Source organism: Theropithecus gelada, unplaced genomic scaffold (assembly GCF_003255815.1).
Source record: "Theropithecus gelada isolate Dixy unplaced genomic scaffold, Tgel_1.0 HiC_scaffold_2039, whole genome shotgun sequence".
Classification (NCBI taxonomy): Eukaryota; Metazoa; Chordata; class Mammalia; order Primates; family Cercopithecidae; genus Theropithecus; species Theropithecus gelada.
This window is the reverse complement of record NW_020258481.1, coordinates 203-6,213: the sequence shown is the minus strand read 5'-3', so window position 1 is coordinate 6,213 and position 6,011 is coordinate 203. Positions and strand designations below refer to the sequence as shown.

The window sequence follows — 6,011 nt, the reverse complement described above, 5'->3', positions numbered from 1 at the left end:
GAAAGAAGAGTTTCCTCAGGGAGCCGACATGAATCCCCACTGGGGAGAGATGGTTTCTACAAGAAGCTGGCTTCCTTGGGAATCAGACCCAAGACAATGCCTTCCCTGATGCCTCACAGGGGTGACGGTGGTCCAGGCAGGAAAGAGTCCCCTCAGTCCCATGCAGGGCAGCTCCCAGCTGAGACTTTGTGCGCAGGTCTGGCCCAGGCCACATGAGGGGGGCCACAGGGGCTCTGGGGTGCCACAGGGGTCACACGAGAGCTGTCTTTCCCTGGAGAGGTGCTCGAATGGGCCCGTGGGGTCAGGCTGCAGAGACTCGAGGACTGCATCCCAACCATGGCCCTAAATGCAACCGACTGTGTTGAGTAATGGGCCATCTCAATGGTACCTCTTTGAGCTTGGTCGGGGGTGGTGCTGTTTCCCAGGGTTTGGGTCAAGACTGAGCTCTGTCCACTGCCTGGCGATGCTGCAGGCTGGCCCTTGAACTTGTGGGCTTTGGTCTAAGTCGGCAGCCCACATCCTCCTGGAGGTCAACCTTTGCATGTCGGTGAGTGGCTGGAAGAGTGGATCCTGAGGTAGGAAGACCCGCTGTCGATGGTCCTGTCCTGGGAATTTGCCACCCAGGCCTCTTCTGAGCCATGGGGTCACCTCCAGGGTGGCAGGGTCTTGGGTCTAAGGAAAGAGAGAATACCACCAGGCCCAGGGTTGGCCGAAGGTGGCCTGACTCTGTTTTGGGGACCTGTGCGGGACATGGATGCGGACTCGCCAGAGAAAGCGTGTGGCCCTGGGACTCCAGGCTTTGATTTCAAGTGTGGTTTGCCAAGGGTGACCCACTTCCATGATAGGTCTGTGTTCTGTGTGTATCCCATCACATGAGTAACCCTCACCCCTTTGCCGCATGGAGGCATGAGGCCCCGTTTGAACACATGTCCTCCTCCTGTCCCTCCAGGTGGTGAGCCCGGAGGAAGACTTGTGTTGGGCTCAATGTCTTTGGGCCAGTGTCCCAAAGCCAGGTGCCCGGCCCCTGGTGTGCTGAAGCTTGGGACCTTCCTAGTGACCTGGTCTCCTGCAATGACCTGTGGTGACTACATCCGGGTCCCACCGGATGCCTGTGCAAGAAGGAGGGTGTCCTGGGTTGGGTCGATGATGAGAACCTTGTATTGTCCTGAAGAGGGGTGATGACTTAAAAATGATGCTCAATAAGATTACCCTGAAGCCCAGCCTAGGTGAGAATTTTGGAAGAAGATGCTGGAATCCCAAAGTCCTCATCAGGGCCCCTGTATTTTGGGCTGGAGACCTGGAGGGCCTGAAGGACATCTGGGGGGCCCAACCCTGTCTCTACACTCCTCCGTGAGGCAGCCCAGGCTCCCTGTTTGGGCTTGCTGTTGGTGGTCCAGTTTCCTGGGGTGGGGCATGAGGGTAGCTCCTCCCTGAGCCCCCCTTCTCCGTTTTTGTCTTACAGTGAGCTCCTCCACCCAGGCAGGGCATCCTGGCATTGAGCGGCATAGGTCAGTGGATCCTGCTCGTGCTATGGGCCATGGGTCAGGCCGCATGGAGTCGCTGAGGGTCTGCCTTCAGGACAGGAGGGTTTCCTTAGTGAGCAGACTTGAATGCCCACCAGGGATGGAAGGGTTGATCCTCTAGGAAAGTGGCTTCCTGAGGAATCGAACCCAAGGAGTACGCCTTCCCTGGAGTCCTGTGGGGATGACAGTCATCCAGGCAGGAGAGGGTTCCTTCAGTCTCACACAGGTCAGCTCCCAGCTGAGTCTTCGTGTGCTGCTGTGACCTCGAGGACTGTGTAGGCCACATGAGGGTGTCCACAGGGCCCCCTGAATGCCATGGGGTCACACAGGAGCTCTCCATCTATGGAGAAAGGTGAGCTAGGGCCCATGGAGTTGAGCTGCAGGTATTAAAGGATCGCACATGACTTATTGCCCTGAATGGGATGGGCCATGTTGAGCAATATGCCAACCCATGGCACCTCTTTGAGCCTGGAGGGGGTGGTGCTATTTCCCTAGGTTTGAGTCAAGGCTGAGCTCAGGCTGGCACCTGGTGTTGCTGCAGTCTGACCGTGGACTCGTTAGGTTTAGGCCAAGGGGTCAGCCCACGTATTGCTGAGGTTCTCTCCTTGGCTGGAATTCACCCCTTTCCTATCAGCAAGTGTCTGGAAGGGTGGCCTCCTGAGGTGGAAGGCCCGCTATCAAGGGTCTTGTCCCTGGAATATGCTGCCCATGCTGCTTCTGAGCCATGGGGTCACCTCCAGGATGGTGAGTCTTGTGCCCAAGGAAAGAAGTCACCGTGTGTCCCCCGAATAGCCAAGTGTGGCCCTGCTCTGTGTTAGGAGGTGTGTGGGGCATGAATGGGGACCCACCAGAGAAAGCATGTGGCCCTGGGACTCCAGGCATGTACAGGACTCTAGTACGTGCTGTGATAGGGCATGTGGGTGGGTTCCCACAGTGCACAGGGGCAGGATATGTGACTGCCAGCTTTGCAGTGACATCTGGCATCTGGGCTAGCCTCTTTGGTTGGCAATGAGCTTTTTTGTGGCCCTGGTCTGTGCCCAGTAGACGTGGCATGATGCTGGGGTCATGCGGTGGAGCTGGCATGGGCAGTGAAGATGCTCATGGACTCTGCAGTAGGGCACAGCTGGGACTTCTTGCCCGACCCCAGTGACCCGCCTGCCCTGTCCTTTCAAGGATTGGTGGCTGAGAGAGCACAGGGTGCCCTGCGTCTGCAACGGGCAAGTGTTCTACATGGAACCAACCACATAGGTCCATGGAGGGTGAGCATCCCTGAGCCGCCACACCCCACCTTCTGCCTCCATGGAGGGATGAGGTTGTGTTTGGACACCTGTCCTACTCCTGTTTCCCCAGATGTTGAACCTTGAGGAAGACTTGCATTGGACCCAATGGCCCCGGGCCAGCGTCTGTCAGTCAAGTGCCCAGCCCCAGTGCACTGAAGATGGGGCCCTTCCTGATGCCCTCGTCTCCTGCATTGAGCTGTGGTGAGCACATCCGGATCCCACTGGATGCATTGATGGGGAGGGGGTGCCCTGGGTTGGGTCGATGATGAGAACCTTATATTGTCTGAAGAGAGGTGATGACATAAAAATCATGCTCAATAGGATTACGCTGAGGCCCAGCCTGGGTGAGAATGTTGGAAGAGGATGCTGGGAATTATGAGTTCCCTGTGAGATCCACTGTATTTTGGGCTAGAGACGTGGAGGCTCTGAGAGCATCTGGAGGTTGCCCAACCCTGACTCTGCACTCCTCCGTGAGGCAGCCCAGGCTCACTATGTGGGCTTGGTGTCAGCGCTGCTGTTACCTAGGGGTGGGGCACTTTGGTGGCTCCTTCCTGAGCCCCCATTTTCCCCTGTGTCTTTCAGTGAGCTCTTCTGCCCAGCAGACCCCCTGGCATTGACCGGCATAGGTGAGTGGATCCTGCTGGGGTCATGGCCCATGAGTCAGGCTGTGTGGGGTTTCTGCGCATCAGTCTTCAGCTGCAAGGGTTTCCTTGGGAGCCTTCCTGAATGCCCACCTGGGATTGGTTCTCTAGGAGGGCAGCTTCCTTAGGAATCAGACCCAAGGAAGATATATTCCCTGAAGCCCTGCAGGGGTTGTGGTGGTCCAGGCATTAAAGGGTTTCCTCCACCTCATGCAGGGCCGTGTCCCGCTGAGACTTGGTCCTCAGGTCTGGCCTCTAGGATGGCCAGGCCACATGAAGGGGGACGCAAGGGCTCTGGGGCACCAAGGGGTTCATGCACAGGCTCTCTGACCTTGGAGAGGTGTGTGTGATTCGGCCCATGGGGCTAGGCTGTGGATTTTCAAGGATCGCACCAAACCCATGGCCCTGAATGGGATTGACCCTATTAAGCAATTGGCCATCCCAGTGGTGCCTCCGTGAGCCAAGTACGGGTCAGCACTGTTTCCTCAGGGTGAATCGAGACTAGCTCTGACCAGCATCTGATGGTGGTGCAGTCCCGCCCTGGGATTGGTGGGCTTAGGGACAAGGGGATGACCCATGTCCCATCGGGGTCACCCCTTCCTTGTGGGCAAGTGGCAGGAAGAGTGTCCTCCTGAGGTGGGAAGGCCTGCTGTGGAAGATCCTGTCTCAGAAATTTGCTGTCCAGGCTGCTTCTGAGCTATGGGGTCATCTCCATGGTGATGGGGCCTCAGGTGAATGGATCCTACTGGGGTCATGGGCCATGAGCCAGGCTGAGGTGGGGTCCCTGAGTGTCACGCTTCAGGTCATGAGGGTTTCCTCAAGGAGCTGACCTGAATCCCCACCAGGGATGGATGGTTTCTCCAGTTGGGAGATTTCCTTGGAAATCGGTCCCAAGAAGGACGCCTTCCCCGAAACCCTGCGGAAGTAACAAAGGTTCAGGCAGGAGAGGGTTCCTTCAACCCAATGCAGTGCAGATCCTAGCTGAGACTTGGTGCACAGGTCAGTCCTGGAGGACTTCCCAGGCCACATGAGGGCATTCCCAGGGTCTCCGGGGCCAGGAGTCTTATATGGGAACTCTTTGTCCCTGAGGCTTGAAGGGGGACAGTGTGTGGCTGATCCGGCTTACGGAGTCAGACCCTGAACATTCAAGGGTCAGGAATGACCTATGGCCCTGAATGGGACTGACCCTGTTGAGCAATGGAGCAATGGGCCATTCAGTGGTGGCACCTTGAGCCTGGTGGGGGTGGCGCAGCCTCGGTGGGGTTGGGTCAAGGCTGAGCTCTGGCTGTCACCTCATGGTTGGCCTTGGGAATCGGGGGTTGGGGCCAAGGGTGCAGCCCGGGTCCCACTGGAGTTCACCCCTCCCCATTGTGGAGTGGCCAGAAGGGTGGCATCCTGTGGTGGAAGGGCCACTGTGAAGGGTCCTGTCCCAGCAATTTGCTGCCAAGGCTGCTTCTGAGTCATGGAGTCACCTCCAGGGTGATGGGGTCTTGAGCCAAAGGAAAGGAGAGGACATTATGTGGCCCCTGATTGGCAAAGCGTGGCCCAGCTCTGTGTTTGGGAGGTGTGAGGTGCATGAATGGGGACCCACCAGAGAAGGCACGTGGCCCTGGGCCCCAGGATGGTATTTCTGGTGTGAGCTTATGGAGGGTGCGTGAATGTGTGCATTCCATGCCCAGGGGCAGGCTATGTGACCACCAGGTCTGCAGTGGCGCATGGCGTCCAGGCCAGCCTTCTTGGTTTGCCATGAGCTGGTTGGTGGCCCTGGTCCTACCCAGTGGTCCCATTGAAGCCCAGAGTTGTGTGTGGGAGCTGGCGTGGGCAGTGGAGGTGCTCCAGGGTCCTACAGTAGGATGCAGCCTAGGCGTCTTGCTGGAATCCCATGATCCATCTGCCCTGTTCTTTCAGGGTTCTGTGGCAGAGAGGGCCAAGGATTCCTCACATGCATGACCGTCACTGTTTTACATGGATCTCATCTCATGAGTCCATGGAGGGAGAGCATGTGTGAGCTAGCACCCTCTGCCCCCTTTCCCCTATGGAGGCATGAAGCCCTGTTTGGACACCTGTCCCTCACCCCTCCAGATGGTGACCCTGGAGGAAGAATTGCCTTGGGCCTGCTGGCCCTGACACAGTGTCCCTCAACTGGGTGCTCAGCCCCTGATAAGCTGAAGCTCTGGCCCTTCCTGGTGCCCTGGTCTCCTGCACAGAGCTCTGGTGAGCCCATCTGGGTCCCAATGGATGCATGCATGGATTGAGGGGTTGGTGCCCTGGGTTGGGTCAATGATGAGAACCTTATATGGTTCTGAAGAGAGGTGATGACTTAAAAATCATGCTCAATAGGATTACGCTGAGGCCCAGCCTAGGTGAGAATTTTGGAAGAGGATGCTGGGATTTCTAGGTCCCTGTCAGGGCACTGTATTTTGGACTGGAGAAATCCAGGCCCTGAACAGCATCTTGGGGGAGCTCTACCCTGTCTCTGCATTTCTACATGAGGCAGCCCAGGCTCCCTGTGTGGGCTTGGTGTTGGCTCTCTGGTTCTCCGGGGTAGGGCACCTTGCTGGGTCCTT

The 6,011-nt window shown here is 57.4% G+C and overlaps 3 non-coding genes across 3 annotated transcripts; all 3 read left to right on the top strand.

Moving 5' to 3' along the window:
- Positions 1-1,137: 1,137 nt before the first annotated feature.
- On the top strand, positions 1,138-1,219 carry LOC112617482. Its single transcript, XR_003117911.1, has one exon. It is a non-coding gene; the product is annotated as a small nucleolar RNA SNORD115 (small nucleolar RNA).
- A 1,840-nt stretch (positions 1,220-3,059) lies between these two features.
- Positions 3,060-3,140, top strand: LOC112617481. The gene has a single exon (XR_003117910.1). It is a non-coding gene; the product is annotated as a small nucleolar RNA SNORD115 (small nucleolar RNA).
- Positions 3,141-5,718: 2,578 nt separating this feature from the next.
- Positions 5,719-5,800, top strand: LOC112617480. Its single transcript, XR_003117909.1, has one exon. It is a non-coding gene; the product is annotated as a small nucleolar RNA SNORD115 (small nucleolar RNA).
- Positions 5,801-6,011: the final 211 nt, after the last annotated feature.